The sequence below is a fragment of the Leptonychotes weddellii genome, chromosome 13 (genome assembly GCF_054177405.1).
Source record: "Leptonychotes weddellii isolate Sample4059 chromosome 13, ASM5417740v2, whole genome shotgun sequence".
Classification (NCBI taxonomy): Eukaryota; Metazoa; Chordata; class Mammalia; order Carnivora; family Phocidae; genus Leptonychotes; species Leptonychotes weddellii.
Genome location: NC_138381.1, coordinates 53,474,027 through 53,492,893, shown reverse-complemented (window position 1 = coordinate 53,492,893; position 18,867 = coordinate 53,474,027). Strand labels below are relative to the sequence as shown.

At 43.1% G+C, this 18,867-nt stretch overlaps 1 long non-coding RNA gene across 1 annotated transcript in view; it reads right to left on the bottom strand.

The window, feature by feature from the left end:
- Positions 1-9,564: 9,564 nt before the first annotated feature.
- Positions 9,565-18,867, bottom strand: part of LOC145716805 (uncharacterized) — an 11,338-nt gene continuing 2,035 nt past the window's right edge. The window contains exon 2 of the long non-coding RNA XR_014139711.1: positions 9,565-11,387. This is a non-coding gene — a long non-coding RNA (uncharacterized LOC145716805). The remainder of the gene's footprint in view (positions 11,388-18,867) is intronic.

Genomic DNA, 18,867 nt, shown 5'->3' with positions numbered 1-18,867 from the left:
AAATGCTGATAACCTAAAATAAATCCACGAGTGGATTTAGGTGCTACAGCCACCAACAGCAAGAGGGAACTCACTCTATAAGAAAACAAAGAAATAAGACTCTTTTGACAAAGATAACTTTCTAGCAATTTCTCTTTGGGTTAAGCAATCCATTCCAAGACGAAGGGAGAACAGGAGTGTGGAAAAGTTCAATGCCTACATTAACAGGATTTATATTTGACAAGGTTCACATGTTACCTTCAAAAAGAGATCAAACTATCTCAATAACATTTCTGTGCTCCAAATAATACTTGACTATAATGGTGTTTGGGTGTTAAGATTTGGGGAATATAGATTCTCACCCAGTGTAAGATTTAATCTTTCAAATATCAAGAGCACTCCAATATGCTAACTGCTAACTGATGTAAACTCTCCACTGGAGAAACATCAATGATATGTCAATAGCATGTGAAATGGTAGATTCATGTCTTAGAATCTGGTGATTTACCATTTATTTGGTGGTGACTGGCAGGCAGTGCTGTTACTTTTGCTGGGTGGAGGTCAAGGCACCCAGGTGGACGCCTGGACACCTCCCCTTAAGATGTTGGCTTGAAAGGAATCTCTGAGGCTGTAGATAATTTTCATCTCGCTGGAAATAGACACAGCTTCGGAACTTTCACCTAAGCATTTTGGTGTGGCGGTAGTGAGGGGGGAGTAGTGAGGATCCAAGTGAGGATCCAAGTTTCATTATCCCAATCCCCTTGTTACGTGTCTCTTCTTTAAGGGAGACCCCCACAATTTCACAGCCCCCCTCCTCGTGCCTGTGTCCGAAGCCGTCCCCCCTCCAACAGCGCACAGGCCTCCCCTGTCCAGCTTCAGAGCAGGCTTCATGCACACTGACAGGAGATGTGATCAAGAAGGGAGAAAGAGGGCATGGAGGGACAACTATACTGGTCTGCTGGGTTTTGCAATTGCTTTGGAGCTGTTGCTGAAACCCTTATGTTGCTGGAGTATTTCTAACATCCAAAAATGCTAGATAGGGAGATAGCTGGGGATGTTCCAATGCAATGGCTTACCTTTTTTTTTTTAATGAAAAACAAACAAACCAATTTTTTTTTAAAGTGAAATTATAGAAAGATCAAAATAGAATTAAACCTCTCTTCAGGTGGTTTAAATGTTCAGTGTTTAGAAAACCCTGAATACTTATCCAAGCCCTAGGTTTTTTCAGAGGTGATTGAGGACCCAGTGACATAGTTCAACCTCTGTATCCTCCAGAGGAGGCAACTAAGGTCCCAAAGGGGCAACAAGGCTCCCCCACGGCCACATAGCAAGGCAGGGGCAGAAGCTGGGGGAGAAGCAGCATCTTTCAGCCCTTCCTCTGCACCCCACGGCCCCTCCCCATCTCTCCAGCAGCAGACTTGCTGCCTTCAAGTAGCCAGATCCTTCAGTGTCTCAATAAAATGGCATTAAATCTCTCTGTCAGCTCCTGAGAGCTGGAAGCCAGGCTGTTTCTAAGCCTTCATTAAATATGAGTGTGTAGAAATCCAGTTACGCAAAAAGACTTCTCAAGGGCCCTAGCCACATCTTAATAACCCCATCCTCCCTTGCATACCATGCGTGAATAATAAATGTTTGCTCAATTGAGAAAAATAGAAGGGGTGGCCTCGGCTTCCAGGTTTCCTTTTTGTTTTGTTCTGCTTTGTCCCGTGTCTTGGGCCCCCCGTGCAGAGAGTGTGTTCAACGCACCCGCCAGGTCATAGCACTTTATTACTACTGGTCTGTGCAAAGTGCCCTGATGGTATTTGTTTCTTTATTCATTCTTTCTTGTCCTCTGTCCTACTTTCCCTGATGGCCTATGGCCCCACTGCAGGAAAGCATCTTTACTTATTCTTTAAAAAATTTTTATTTATTTGAGAGAAAGCGCAAACAGGGGCAGGTGCAGAGGAAGAGGGAGAGAGAGAATCTCAAGCAGACTCCCGGCAGAGCGCAGAGCCTGACGAGGGGCTCGATCTCCCAACCCTGAGATCGTGAGCTGAGCCAAAACCAAGAGTCAGAAGCTTAACCGACTGAGCCACAAAGGTGCCCTGCCTCTTTGCTTCTTATTAGTCATTAAGTAACAACTTTCTGGCCCTTCCAAATATTTCAGGAATTGTATCTCATGCTCTGCTTAGAGACTCAGAGATCCTAGTAATTTTCTATAAAACTAACTAATCTGTTTATTTTGATGGTGCAAAAGCTTAATAAAGCTAGACTATACCTCCCCTGAATGGTCTCAGCATTTACAGGCATTTGCAGATTTGTGGCTCTGATTGTTCAAGTCATAAACAAGTAAATGCAGAGAGATGGATGCAGTTTTTAAGAATGCTGCACCCTTTTCTATCTTGGGGCCCTTAGAGAAGATTCTTTATTACATGAGGCATAAAGAATTTTAATAAGCGTGGAGGGGCAATAATAAAGGAGACAGTTTTCCTTCAAAGTTGGGCTTGAAGATTTAAAAATACAGGATTTTATCTCATGCTCAAGTATTAATTAATGTCTGATAATTCATAAATAATCCTTGAATATACTTAGTCAATTTTCATTGACTAAGTTTCATTGAATACACTTAGTACAAATTTCATGTACGTATGTGTGTATATGTATTTATATATATACATTTAAATATGTATTTATATGTATATGTATCTTTAATATACTTAGCCAAATTGCCAAATTATGTACATATATCATATAACCACATATCAACAATAATGAGGTGAAATTGTACAAACTACTTCCCTGGCATCAGTATGTATTGGTGCAGCTTTTGGAAAGCAATATGGCAACTTCATTTCAAGAAACAATATTCACAAATTTGATTCAATAATCTCTCTCCTGAGAATTTATTCAGGAAAAGAGCCTATAAGAAAAATTCAAAAAAAGAAGAAAGTTTACATATTCATTATAGAAGCTTACAGTGAAATAAACAAAACCCTATATAAAGAAAGAAAAGTGTGTAGGTTGTGGAAAATGTCATGATGTGAATAAGCATGGTGATCTAACGTGATAGAGAACAATGGGGGTTGCTTTTCATGGGGTGCTCAGGGAAATCCTCTCTCAGGGGGTGGCATTTGAGCAAAGACTGGAAAATGAGAACAAACCCGTCATGTGAAAAGGTTGGGAAAGAACATTTGCAAGGATGTCGACCACAGACATCTTGAGGTAGGAGGACATTGGTGAAGAACAGGGTAGGTCAGCATGACCAGGATGCAAACAACAAAGCAAGAGTGGCAAAGGGTTGAGTCAGAGAGGCAGATGATGTGATGTGAGAAAAGCATAAGGATAAAAAAAGTGTGCTATTGAGCACCACTCCATGAGGATTTTACATGCATATTAAAACAAATTGAAAGGAAATATGGGAAAATAAAAAAGGAATTAGGCATGGATTTTTTTTCTTTCTTAAAATTTGTATTAATATTTTTATAATATTATTCACACACAAAAATTAAGATGTCGTTGGTTAAATATACAAAAGATATTGTACCATCATGACATGAAATAAATCTTTCTTCATTTTCAGTCTGCAGAGTTGACATAGATGTTTCTCGAAAAGGGTCTCCTGCATGGTGGTGCTCTCCAAGCTACCAACCACAACAACGTTACACCATGAATCCAACAAACTGAATCTACCTTGAGAATTCAGTTCACTTTGGCTAACACTGATAAGCACAATTCTATGGTCAAAAGTTGTTCACAGTGTAAGGGAAGAATTCTAGTAACATGAAATTTTTGTTTTTATTTTAATTGAGACATAATTGGCATAAAACATTTTATTATTTTTAATTGTACAACATAATCACTCGGTACATGTATAATAGCAAAAGTTTAGTTAACATCAATCACCACATATATTTAAAAAAATGTTTTTTCTTGTGATGAGAACTTTTTTTTGGTAAGATTTTATTTATTTATTTGAGAGAGAGAGTATGGGTAGGGGTGAGGGGCCGAGGGAGAGGGAGAAGTAGACTCCCCTGCTGAGCAGGGAGCCCAGTGCGGGGCTTGATCCCAGGACCCTGAGATCATGACCGGATCCGAAGGCAGACATTTAACTGACTGAGCCACCCAGGCACCTAGCTTGTGTTGAGAACTTTTAAGCTTTACACTCGTAGCAACTGTAGTCACCATGTTGTATTACATGTCCAGGATTTATGTGCCTTTTGACCACCTTTCCCCCATTTTTCAAACCCTCTACCCCCATCTCTGGCAACCACCAATCTCTTCTCTTTATCTATGAATTCAGTTTTTGTTTCTTAGATTCCACATATAAGTGATATCGCACAGAGTTTGTCTTTCTCTGTGTGATTTAATTCACTTAGACTAAGGCCCCCAAGGTCCATCCCTGTAGTCACTAATGACAGGATTTCCCTTCTTTTTTTTTTTTTTGATTGAATAAAATTCCACTGTGTATGTGTGTGTGTGTGCGCAACATCTTTGTCCATTCATCCGTCAGTGGACATTTAGGTTGTTTCCATGTCTTGGCTATTGTAAATAATGCTACACTGAACATGGGGGTGAAATATCCAGAGGTGGAATTGCTGGGTTATATGGTAGTTCTATTTCTAATTTTTTGAGGACCCTCTATACTGTTTTCCACAGTGACTGCACCAATTTACATTCCCATGAAAAACATGAAATTTTGTTTTGTAAAACAGACTGAGATGATAGGCCCTGAATCAGATGACCAGGCTTACCCCAAAACATAGGAAATGGACAATGCCTAAGACCTTTTACATTTTCCAAGGAAACAAAGAATACTTTAATAATCAATATGTTAATATCAATCAATGGAATATGCAGTTAATGCTCACAATATCAACATGCTTACAAACATTTCCCTGTCTCCTTTGCCACTAGGTTGGCTGATTGACTAAATAGGGCAGACAAATGTGAGTAGCAGTGAGGTGTCACTTCCATCCTGGGGTGACTAGGTGTCTAGTATGATTTCTGTATGGTTTTTTCCCCATCCACCTGCTGGGAGTGAAAGGGTCTGAGATTTCAGAGTGCATGTGGAAGGAACACGGATCTCTGAGTCACTGCATGGATGGGAGCTGCCCACAAGTGCTGCTGGACCCCATCAGACTCTGCCTGAGGATGAGACTTTGACTATGTCAAACCGTGAAGAGCTTTGGGTGACTTGTTGCAACAGCCTGCATTTATTGCCCTTCCAAATCATGACATGCTCTGTGAGATGTACCTGTAGAGACTTCCCACTCACTCTGCTTGATTAGAACTCTGCTTTCCTAAAGGATTGAACCCTATGTCTCTTTGGAAGACACCAATCATATTTCCCAATCTCCATTATTATGTCTACAGTGAAAAGAGAAACCATAAGATTCTCCAAAATGTAGAAAACAAGACATGGCTTAATATACTTGTGCTGCCAACTTGATGTTGCCTATGAAAATCCAAAGAGCTCTAACTAAATTCCAAATGGTGCCTTAGCTTGGATTTTTGTTTTCCCCTCATGTTGTTCCCTTTGCCTGAAATGTCTTTCACCCTCTTCTCTGCCTGGCACAATCCCACCATGCTTCATGGCCCAACTCAAATGTCAAGTCTTCAGTGAAGCCTTTCTCTAGCCTGCCCCAGGCAGGATTAATCACTCCTTCTCTCTGTCTTTGCAAAGGTCATCTATGACTTCCAAATTGGCACATCCAATGTCTTATTTTCAGTCTATATCCTGTTTGACCTCTTTAGCATTTGTTAGTATTGAGAATACCCCTTAAAGAAATTTTGCTTCTCTTAGTTTTTGAGATTCTACTCGCTATAGATACTCTGCCTACTTTTTTTTTTTTAACCATATTTCCCAATTCCTTTCCTGGCTCCATCTATGCCTTCTCCTCAGATATTAATACCTCCCATGGTACACCCTTAGTTCTCTTCTCACTCCACCAATTTACTAAAGACTCTCATCCTCTCACTTGGTTTCCATAACCAGGAATAAGCTCATGACTCAAAGGTTGTATCTCCAGCTGAACTCTTTCCTCAGCTTCAGCCCCTTATTTTCAACTATTTACTAGAAATCTCTACCTAGATGACTTCCAGCCACTGCACAAAATGGACTAATTTCCTTCCTCCTCAAGCATGCTCTGCCTCCTGTATCCCTTCTCTCAATTAATAGCCTTTCCAGTTGTTAACTCCCCAAGTTAGTAACCTCAAGGGTCCTTGTCCACTCTTCCTTCTTCCTCATTTCCACATATAAGTTATACCAACTCCTATTGAAAGGTCTTTATGTAAAGAAAAGAACATGGATGGGCTTTGGTGTTAGAGACTTAAATTCAAATTTTGACTCAGCCACTTGTTAGTTATATGACTTGGATCAAATTACTTAATCTCTCTGAGCTTGTAATTTCTTATCTGTAAATTGGGATAATAATTAAATCTGGAACTCTCCAGAGTGTTGCAATCAGTAAATGGGAAAACGCATGAAAAATGCCTAGTGTGGCAGAGCAAATACTCACAATTTTAATCTTTTTTTCCCTAAAAACCCACATACCCACTGCCTTAGTTCAGGACTTCATCACCTCTCACCTGCATTATTGCTATGGTCATAGAAAGAGTCTTTCTGCCTCTCTTCTCTTCCCTGCCCCCATCCCCAAGAATTCTGATTTTCCAAGTGCTGCATCCTGTGTCTTTCTCACGCACAAATCAGTCACATCACTCCCCAGCTGAAAACTTTTGCTAAATTCCCAGAGATAAAACTGCTTATCATCTTTATATCTTCTATCACTTCATCTTTCCCTGACCACATCATGTCTGTTCTACTCAGAGCTCTTTTGATTGCAGGGTACAGATACTCACTCAAACTAGCTTAAGAGAAGTGGAAGTTTATTACAAGGATGCCAAGAGCTCTTGGAAAGGCAATGACATTGGACCAAGTCCAGACCTAAGCAGACTGCCAAGCCCACTCCCCTCCTTCTGGCCCAAAAATAGGAATGTAGTAAAATGTAATAAAATAAATTTTTTGGTCTTGATGCATGTTTAAAACTAAGAGAGAAATCCCTAGGTGCCAGAAATAAGGAACTCAGATTCACAGCAGTTAGTAGGAGATGAAACCCAGTTCAGACCACATAGGTTTCCATGGCTTTGCTGCCTGCAAGATGGGTATAAGATCAAGAGAAGGAGACCAGCACAAGAGAAGCTGGATCCTATCTACCTGCATAAGGTCCTGCATAAATCATAAAGGGCTGAGAAAATAATGACAAAATTCTGCCCACTGGCCTGGGTAAACACCAGAGAGGCTTGCCATTCACAAAGGTTATGCTTGGAAAAGGGATTATGTAGTAGGAGTCAGAGCCCAGGATTAGGCCATGCATGTGCACAGAGCCCAAACTTGGACTGTCTACATGATGCCAGGCGCCCAAGAAGAGAAGCTAAATAGTGAAACCCTCCAGGCCAAGCAGGAGCAAAACCAAAGCCTTCCTGTGGGGCCACTCCTAAAGCCTGGTTCATCTGCATGTCCCACAGAAAGCAGCACCTGCCGAAGAATCACACTCAAGGAATGATAACAGTGATGCGGGAAATGAGTCTCAGATGCCACAAATGAGACACCTACTGGCCCTAGAACTAGGGGAAAAAACTGAAATCCAAAATAAATATTATCATTAAAACTTTTTTATGTATATGTAACTTTATTAATCACCTCAAATTTCTTTTTGTTTATTATCTGTCACCCCATTAGAATGTAAGTGCTACGGTAGTTCACTGCTATCTCACACAGAAGTGGTAGGCACTGAATTAATAATTGAGGAATGAAAGGGGCCTTCAATAAATCTGCTCTTTACACACCAGAGAACAACCCCAAACCAGGCAAATGGCATCTTAGTAAACTTTGAAAAATAATGTTCTTATGTGCTCATAACCATGGATTCATCATTAAAACTTTTTAATGGAAAATTTCAAACACGTGCATTGGAGAAAATAAAGAAGCTCTATATGCCCATCACTCAGTTCTAACTATTATAAGTCCTTAGTCAATCCTGCTTCCTAAAATAAATCCCTTTTTCAAGTTCAAAGAGATAAAGAAAAAAAAAAGGGTTCCATAAGGCAAGAATGGAACCTTACAAAATAAGAGCAATCAGAACGAAAAACAACCATATTGGAAGTGTAGAAATATAGAGTATAATCATTAATTAAAAAAAAAACAACTTGATGGATAGTTGAACAGAAATTTAACACAACTCAACAGATAATTAAAACTAGAAAATACCTCTGAAGAAATCATCCAGAATCTAGGAGAAGGGGCAAAAGACAGAAAACATAAATAAGAAATCAAAGAGTCTGGGACGCTATGATAAAATGTTTCAGAAAAAGCAAATGGTGGTAGAGAAGACATGAGTCTTCCAAAGCTGGAGACAGAACACACTAGACCCTCAGCAGAATCCACACAAATAAATGGACTCATGGGCGGATGGTCTTGAGAATGAGGAATGCTAAAGACAAGGAGAAAAGTATAAGAAGTGCCAGAGCCACAACTATAAGTTGACCAATATGTCTCACTGGCTAAAAGACCTTGGTGCCATCCAAAATGTATTCTCTGTTTCCATCTTAACATCATCGTTTTTTGTTCCAAGCAGTACGTCAGATTGAACAAGCAACAGCAGCCCAAAACACACTTGGTTTCAGCCCCTCTCATATGATGGAGTTCTCACGTGACAAGGTTCTTGTCAGTGAGACATGGATGCAAGCTCCCACTTCTGGAAAATCTTTTTCCTTTCTGATACAGGCAGTGCCCCCTCATATAATTTTCATGGATACAGGCCAAATTTCTAATTGGTTCCTTTTGTGAAGAGAGTGAGAGACCAGGGAAGAAAAAAAAGAGAATATTCAAAATTAAATTTAAATTGTAATTTTTTATCTTTTATAATGTAATTACCCAGAACAAACATGACAAATTCCTACCATTTGCTAATTCTGGGTAATAGCTACATGGATGTGTGTTAAAATTTTGTCTAGGGGCGCCTGGGTGGTTCAGTAGGTTAAGTGACTGCCTTCAGCTCAGGTCATGATCTCAGGGTCCTAGGATCGAGTCCCACATCACGCTCCCTGCTCGGCGGGGAGCCTGCTTCTCCCTCTGTCCGCCACTCCCCCTGCTTGTGCACATTCTCTCTCTCTGGCAAATAAATAAATAAAATCTTTTTTAAAAATTCAATTCAATTAAAAATTTTGTCTATAGGGGCACCTGGGTGGCTCAGTCCATTGAGCATCTAGCTCTTGGTTTTGGCTCATGGGTCATGGGATCGAGCCCCAAGTTGGGCTCCACGTTCAGCAAAGTCTGCTTGAAAGATTCTCTCTCTCTGCCACTTCCCCTGCTCATTCTCTCTCTCTCAAATAAATAAATAAACAAACAAACAAATAAATAAATAAATAAACCTTTAAAAAAATTTTGTCTATATAATTATTTTTTTTAACTTTGTAAGATTAAATCCAAAGAAAATAAAAGAATCCCAATAAAAATGACAGGACTCCTGAGAACAGAAATGAGAAGTTTCCTATAACTGGAGGCTGATCCCCTCTCAGAGTCTCCCATTGGAAGAAGATGCACAGGAACTCTGTTTCCCCCTGTAAGGCCTCTCCTTCCTCATCTCTCCTTCCCACTCCACTCCCCGTGGCTCATTCTCCCTCATGACTTTGCACACCCAGGTTCCACCCCAACACTCCCTCAGCACCCCCATTCATGTAAACTCATCCTCTCAGTTCCCCCAGATAAGCCCAGCAGTCTCCGGTTCCCAATTTCAGAATCCAGAGCAATGACTGACTTGGCTAGCTCGGCTTCTCAATCCAGGCCACAAGTCATAGAACCCAGAATGAGCTCTAAACCAGCTGCTTTGAAAACAGATATCTACACCTCATCCACTCAGCCATGACCCGGGGCTGGGCTCCCATGGCACAAATGTGGGTAGCAGCCACTGTTGGTGGGTGGGAAGACAATGGTCATTTTCCAAGTACAATTCTCTCAGGTGGCTCCCTCTTCCTGAAACACACCTCCCCTGCCTCCTTCAGTCCCTTCTCTGCCTGGCAATGTGTTCTTGCTCAAGAGGGAGATCAAACTTTTCTAGAAAACCACCCTCGCTTCTTGAGGCAGCAATACATCCCTTCTTTATGCTTCTATAAGCACCTTGTACTTACCTCTATATCGTATGCCATTTACACATGGAATCATGACTGTCTGCTTGTGTCTCCTATACTGGACTATGATCTTCTCAAGGGTAAAGACTGCATCTTAGCTGCCCTTGTATTCCCAGTGCCCATCGTTGTCCCTACAACACAGGAGTGACTCAATAAATGGCCACCCCTTGCTCTGTGAGCCACGCCTCCTGAATATTCTCTGTCAGCATCTAATGAGTACTCTACAGAATGCCCAGAATACAGATAATTCGCAGAGTGGTGGACCTTGAGTCTGCCTTCCTCGACATACAGACAGGGAAACTGAGATGCTGGCAGATAAGGGAACTTCACGGGGTCACATGCCTGCTAAATGGGGGCACGGGGTGGGAAGGAAGCCTCCTTTCTCCTCATCGATCAGGCAGGAGCCCTTCACAACACTACCCCTCAAAGGACAGTGCTCAAGATGACCCACCCCAAGCCCTTAGGTTCCAGTGAACTCTAAGAATGGAATGTCCTATGTGTTTCGTCATGCTTCAATGAGCAGCTTTGGAAGCATGCACGCTTCTAAGACGTGCACTGCTCCACATCAGTCCGCTTGTTCTTGATGGAGCCACGCTCAACGCACACTGGGTCCTCCCTGCGAAAGGTCCAGGCACTTGGGCTTTGACATTTGTGTCTGAGGCCCTCTTTGGCTCCCCCAGGGACAGGCAGAGCAAGGCCAGATGTGTCTCCCTGGCCCTGGCACAGCCCATTGCAGTTTATGACTCCGACCTGCCCCCGCAGCCTGTTCCACAGTGTTGGCGCAGGGCCACGCTTGCACAGGAAGCTCTGTGTATCATTCTGCACTATGGGCAGGAACCCTGCAAAGCCCTTCCTATGACTGATAAACAGTGTTTGGTTTGGATCAAGAGGAAAAATAAGGCTCTCAGGATAATAGAGGCGGATGGGGAAAACACGGGACTCCAAAATGAGAGCAAAAGAAGATTATGGCTTTGAACCACCAATGTGGTAACTAACTCTAGGAACAATGAGCGTTGGAGCGGAAATGGCGGCCTGGGGAGAACAAGCTTCCTTCCACCAGCTGCAGGCAAAGCTGCAGGTTCACAGGGGCAGGGCACCGGCCAGCGCTGTGTTGTGGCCGCCGCAGGACAAACAGCGCGGGTCAAGAAAGTGGGGCCCCCTTCAAAGGACCAGATCCCGGGGCTTCAGCGGCAACGGCTCACAGCGCGGGGTGCTCCCTCACCCGGGTGGTGGCATGAGACCATCTGAAAGGAAGAGAAAGGCAGATGGTTAGGCCGCGCTTACAACGGTTACATCCCTCTCTAACAATAGGGAGGTCGTATTACTTGTTTTTGTGGAACCGCTTCCGGTGGGTGGCGGGCAGTGGGCGAGCCCCCCTCACAAAGGACATGTGTGAGGCAACGTCCTCACTGTTGGACCGGCTCTGGGGAGGTGTTTTGCTGAGTGAGGGCCTCAAGTTGAGGGAGAAAGGAAGTTGTTCGGAGTGTTAGGAGGGAATTTGAGAGGCCCGCAAGGGGGAGAAACTTTGGGGGGAATAAAAGAAATGTTTGATGGGGAGTTTCTTGTACTCTGAGGGATGGGCTGTGATTTTTCTTCTCTGTCTCTCCAAGAAACCTGACTGAAAGTCTCAGTAACATATATGCCTTTCTTCCTAAGGCCCTGTGGGGATGGGATTTGTTCTGTGGGATGCTGATTTCAGCCTAGGGCGGGTGTCAGGTGTGAGCTGAGCTCTCTGTGGCCTGCCCCAGCTGGGTTATACTTTTAAATAATTTTTTTCTGTAGAACTTCCCATGCCAGGATCTCAGGCCTTTGACAGAAGTGCCAACTTGGCACGAATAAAGGAAAATAATTTCTTCCCTTATCTCCACTCCCAGAGCTCTGCATTTGTAGTTAAAACTAGATGATTTATTAATAATTTAATGCAGTATAGTACTTATTGAGAAATTTTGTACTTTGTTTTTCTCAGTGGCAGACTCTAGGGAAGAATAGAGCTGAAAAAAAAGAAAAAAGAGAAGTTGCTAGGCAGGGCTTAGTGTAAAAAAAACAAAATAGACCTTTTTTTTTTTTTTATCCCTATGGTCTAGGCCCACTGAGGATAAGCAAGCCAGGTTGCCCTAGCGTAGCTGTGGATAAAGTCTAGCAGATGGAAAGTTGAAGAGGGAAGGGATTGAGCAGCGAAGGAACAGGAAAGGAACAGGGCAGGGGCACGGACGTGGGCTCCCTGGGGGCAGAGGTCAAAGCTGGCTGGAGGGCTGGGTTGGAGCTGACTCAGTTGGGATGGCAACGGAGTTGGGGGGCGGGGAAGCTGTGAAGCCCTGGGACCTGCCATAGTCAGGACAGGTCAGGTCACGCTGCATTAACAAATACACCCAAAAACGTGGAGGTTTCACATGGCACACAAAGTGAGTCAAGCTGCTATAAGTTACCAACTTTCCTGGGCAGTTGGCCTCCATGTGGTGACCTGAGGACCTGGGCAGCTTCCATCTTGCAGCTGTGCCTTCTAGAACACATGACTTCCCAGGTCACTGCAGACGGGGGATGAGGGGATAGATTTCTAATGCCCAGTATGATGGCCACTAGCCACATGTGGCTATTTGAGTTTAAGTTCATGAAAATTAAATATAATTAAAAATTCAGGTCTTTCATGCCAGAAGACTAGTGGCTGTCATAGTGGACGGTACAGATATGGAATGTTTCTATCCTGGCAGAAAGTTCTGTCAGATGGAGCTGGTGTAGAGGGTCACCTGGGCTCTGTGGTCACTCTGGGAGGTGAACTACATCACTTCTGCCACATCCCATTGGTGGGAGTCAGTCTCTTAACCCCAACTGCACTGTGACACAAGCTGGGATGTATGTGTGCCAGGGAAGAAAATGGAACCGGTGAGTACAGTACCCCATCTCTCTCAGGGACCACAAGGGGATCTTCCTGGCCTGACTAGGAGTGATCCAAGAACGGCCCACCTGCGGTGCATCAGGGAGCTCAGGGAAAGCGCCACAGCAGAGCAGGAGCCACAAGATGGGTCCTCTCCAGTGTCTGGTATGATCCAAAGGTGGAGCCGGAGCAGGGAAGAGGGACATAGAGGCAGAGAAAGCCCCAAAAAGAGACTAATAGCTCATTTTTTTCCTAAGCTTGCTGCATAGGGAATTAAGTCAGATTTTATTTGATTTAGAAAAATAAAGAAATTGGGTATTTTTTTCCACTTCAATAGCTCTTGGACAACTTTCATGTTGTGTTTTTCTGGCCCATGAAAGCAAATGAGGAACAGCCAACGTGTTCCTAAGGGTTTGAGCTGGAAGCCACCATGCATTATGTGTTCTCTGCTACCTGATATCTCCTGTCATTCCTCCCTTGGAGGTGATGTGGATCAAGGGGAAAAACACAGACTTTACAATCCAATAGGTCAGAGTTCCATTTCTGGAATAAAAGTCAGGTCCCATAAGCAGGATTAGGATGAGGTCTGACCCGGTGGCCACGCATGCAGTCCATGCTGTGAAGGGGAAGGAACACAGAGACCGCACACTTGGGGCGCAGAACCAAGTGTTGGGTCACAAGGGCAGCAAGACCAAAACTGGGAAAGCAATTCAGGATGTCAGAAGCCAGGAAGATCAGGAAAAATTCAGGAAGCACAATGCAAGGCAGGTCAGGGCAAAAGGTTCACGTTGAATTCTCTGTCATGAGGGCCTTGGAGAACAGGATCCGATATTGCCAGCCAAAGGGCATGGCAGGATCAGGCCTTGGGCAGACTGTCAACCTCTCTGAGTCTGTCTCTGCATCGTGGCTAATGGAAATGGTCATTCCTGCTTCCATTTGTGGCAATGAAGACTAGGGGACATCTAACAAGTTTTCTTTCCTTAATCTTCTTTTGTTGTTCATTTAGATTCTACCAAATCTTTTCCAACTTAGTTGAAGCCCTGGCTCCTTCGTAATGTTTGTGTGTGTGTGCATGTGTGCATAGTTTCTCAACTAGAATATGAGATTGTTATGAGTAGAGAACTCTCTCAGAGTAGACTTACAATAGATCTTCAGTGAGTTATTTTGTTAAGTTGGATAGGCTAGAGCCCTCACTGGTCAAGTGTGAGGTCTATTTTGGACAGAATGATAACTGACATGAGTTTTTAATTGATAACCCAGACATGACTCTGGGTCGTTGTGTCAAAGAAACCTGGTTCTAAAAGCAAAAGAAGTTATTCTTCTGAAAGCATAAATCTCAAGGCTTGTCTGTAGAATTCTGTGGCTAATTCTGCCCACAAGCATCAAGAAGAACATTTCACAAAAAGTCCAGAGAGAGAGGGACATGAATGTCCCTCTCTACCCCAGCGGGGGCTGGGGTGGGGGACTCCGCTGCCTGGGAACAGAGGCTGCGAGACAACAGGATGAAGATGCTATAGGAAAGCCCAGCTCAGTCACAAACACTAAGCAAAAAGACAGAGAATCCTTAAAGTTTGAGGGAGATTGTCTTGGTGACAAATAGAAGGAAAATATTGTTTACTACACAGGCTATAAACATATGGAGCAAATTACACTGAGGATGTCAGGGGAAATTATAAATAGATTCAAATGATTCAGATAAATTCATGCATACTAGACCTAATTAATAGGGTCTTAAGGGAAATTTGAGAATATTCTGTAGGCATCACTGATATTTGGAGATCAACGTCACATAGGAAAACTGCAGTACTCACCCAGCACACATCTCCCAGCACCCGAGTCAGAGATAAACTGATATGGAGGATCACTAGGCTGACATTCTGTGATTTTTATTAGGTTCTTTTCTTTTTATATCTTGGAGTCAAAAGCCTTAGAGTTGTTCTACACTGAATGAGATTAAGAGAATTTACAGAGAATGGAAGGGTAGCTTGAAAAAATGGTTTACATTTCTGGGAGAAAAGATACTTTACCAGTACTAAATAATTTGTAAATACAGACAACATCCTTCATTCCAAATAACCCAGTTAAACCAATCCTGGCATTTATTCAACCTCCAAAGCAGGCCATATGGCTCCGATGTGTGCCAATGAGATGTGTATTACTACCAGCCGTCAGAAGCTTATCTTGCCCTGGAGACAGGGGTAAGCCTGTGCTTTAAGCCACACTCAAGCAGAAAATGCAAGAGAGAAAGGAAGTGGGTGGAGCCTGTTGTTCCTGGACATAAAAAACAAAACAATTAATTTGACTAGAGAAGGGAAGGGTTTCAGTGGAGAAGAGCTTTAGAGATGGTCCAAAGTGGGCCCACCTTCTCAATCTGTGGCTTAGGACAGGAGGTTGGAGGAGGGGAGATGACCAGCAGAGGACACAAGGGCAGGGGTGTGCAGGTGAGGACTCTGCTCTTCTCCTGCCTCCCGTCTAGGGCTCCCAGGACTAAACTATTTTAATGCTTATGCTGATTAGCTTGTTTGAATCTGGAATGAAGAACTGTATATGTTGATGTCTGGAATGGAAGCTGAAATGATTCCAGGATTTTGTTGGAAATGCTAACATTAAATAAAAAGGTGTAGGTTTAAAAACGTTTCAAGAAAGTTTGGACATTCCGTCATTTGGAGCGATGCATTCAAGGAGATGTTGGAAAGCAGATGATCCATCAAGATGATGAATAATAGTACTTGCCTTGAGAACACAAAGTATTATTCTTGTCCCCTCCCCCACAAAAGAAGGCTTTCCCTTATAGGTAGAGCTTTGTCCTCTGCTCTGAATTGTTAGCGTCTTCTATTTTCATGGATGACAGAGTTCTGACCATCATAATCTTTCTCCGTTTTGCTCCAGGAGCATATGAAGGAATGTTGTATAGGATTAGTGTGTCATTTGTCACATATTTGTAAAATCTTGCATTCATGATTTAGAGGATATAAAGTCCATTCCAACCACCTCCACTGGGAAACCCATTGCCAACTCTGACATTTTAATCTTGTTTGACCCTGACCAGCAAGAAGCATATTTTATGTCACAACCCAGAACACAGGCATACACTCACACACACAACTGAAATGCAAGTTTCGTAACATAATACTTAGCCTCACTACACAGAAGTCACTCAGATACCTTCTATTCTCCTCATTCATTTTTGGTAATGCTAGTCCATGTATTTATTACCCACAAACAGCTTGTGACCTGTAGGGGGAAAACTCTTGAGTATGAGAAGAATGCATACACTCAGCTCACCCCTCACAGACGTCGTATTTTCAGCCAGACCTGAGCAGCAGGTGGATCTGACAGATAATGGCGTGCCCAATTTTCCCCACTGCCACTTCCAAGGGGGCTCCCCCTTCTTTTAGGAACCCCAGAAGGAGGCCTTTCCACAACCCACATGTGCTCCTGGTCAGAATGATGAGATGGTCAAATATCTCCCTCAATCTGCTCCTCCCATGACCAGTACCACTTCAGATCTGACAGCATCCAATGCAAAGAGTTCAATGTGACTCAGCAAATGCTGATGGACAGAATGAGGAAACAGTCTATTTGTCTTTTCTCTCTGGATTTTAAATCTTTCCATTCTATAAATGATGTACAAATCAGGTTCACCAATGTCATGAAATAACTTCTAGACACATAATCAAATTGTACCCAAAGCATAACCTCATCCTAGTTGATAGATTTAGTTGCATATAAATATTAGACAAGCAGGCAGATAATGAGATGGTTATGTATGACAAAAGCTCAATTAACTTAAACTCAATAAAAATTCTTTTTTTTTTTTTTAAAGATTTTTTATTTATTTATTTGACAGAGAGAGAGACAGCGAGAGCAGAACACAAGCAGGGGGAGTGGGAGAGAGAGAAGCAGGCTTCCCGTTGAGCAGGGAGCCCGACGCGGGGCTCGATCCCAGGACCCTGGGATCACGACCTGAGCCAAAGGCAGACGCCTAACGACTGAGCCACCCAGGCGCCCCTCAATAAAAATTCTTAAATAATTACATTTTTATTTATGTTACTAAATTTCCAGAAAAATAAATAAATGAGAAAACTGGGAACAGAATTTTAAAATATCTACAGTTCCTTACAACTCATGTCCATCTCAATTCCCCAGATCTCTTACATTCACAGTACAGGACAATACGAATGAATCTTCATAATAGAGGAATTGCATGTTGACTTTTTGAATGAATCAGAGGAAGTCAGAATTAATGCATGAATGCATTTTAGAAAGGCTTTTTTAACAAGGACTGAACCAAAGGAGATTTGAACTAGGCCAAGCAGAAAACTGAATTTTAAAGTCTTTCATTCATTGAAAGAAGAGCAACTATGAAGTGATAGTTTCATACACAACACCCACAGGTCTCTCATAAGTCGTGTATAATTTTCCCACCTGAAAGACAAGCAAACTGAGACCCAGAGTGCAATTCTCACCACCTCTACGTGGCAGGGCTAAGAGTAAAGCACAATGATTCATGGGCTCCAAGCCCATGCTTCAAAAAAAAAAAAAAAAACAACTCCCCCACACGACCTCCCCAAGAATAGTTTATTTACACTTCGCTTTTTTTTTTACTCTCCATGTGTTGATGAATTTCACTTCTCAAATTACAACTTCTGCTCCTTTCACTGTGGTGATAGAAAATAAAGCCAAATTCTGGATCTCCAACCAAAATGTCATGAAGGGCCTTCATGTCTTCACCCTCTGTGGATTGCAAACCGTACACCCAAAGTGTACCTGCTGGCCTCACCGGGTGGTCACTCATAGGCCCATGGTGCGCCCCGACTTCCACGTCCCTGGCATCAGCCACCCTTCCCACGCAGGCTGCGTCCTCAGAGCTTCCCCGTTGGCCTGCACCGGGGCCAGGTAGATGGGCTATCAGTTACCTCCTCCAGCAACCATATCTGAAATCAGCCTCTCTTTCCCACTAATGGTCCCTCAGGGAAGGAGGTTTCTCATGACTAAAAGTAAACGAGGTAGGGGGCACATTTATGATGCAAATAACAAAGATTGTGATAATTCTGGACCGAATAACACCTGTCTGGCGCCTGTTCAATTCCTGAACTCGCTGTGCTGCTCCCAAAAGCTGTCCTTAACCTCCGCACAAGGCCTGGCTGGGAATCCCACGGGGCTGGGTGTCTGGCCGGCTCCTCCCTGGAAAAGCTCAGGGCATTTCCCCATGGGTATGGACAACTCTCTCTGGAAAAACATTTTATTTAAAAACCTATCAGTGTGCTGGTTCTGTGAAATTCCACCTAATTTAAATGCTGGACAAACTCCTTTGGCAGGCAGAAGTGCAGAGTCCTGGCGTGTGACACGGCTGAGCCTTGGGCCACGCTTGAAACGCAATCATGCCTGTGCTCCTTCCTCAAGGAAGCCGAGGACACCAGGTAAACTTGAAAAGTGTAGGCATTGGGCTGCAGAAGTTTCTAAACCCCTGCCTTTCCCATCAGGACTGCTGGAAAAAAAAAAAGAAGGGTCTCTCCAGGACGGTTCAGAAGGCTGTTTGGCCAGGGCCTCAAGGAGAGCCAGGGGAAGGTTCTGGGCGTGAACCAGCCTTTCTGGCCTGTTCTCATCCTCGAAGGGAAGAGAGCAGTTGGTGCAGCTGGGGATTCTGTTCCTCTAATTATTCCTGTTAACAGAGGCTTGCATATCTTTTCATTTTCATCCTGAAATGGTTAGTTGTTTTTTTTTTTTAATTTTATTATGTTAGTCACCATACAATACATCATTAGTTTTTGATGTAGTGATCCACGATCCATTGTTTTCGTATAACACCCAGTGCTCCATGCAGTACGTGCCCTCCTTAATACCCATCA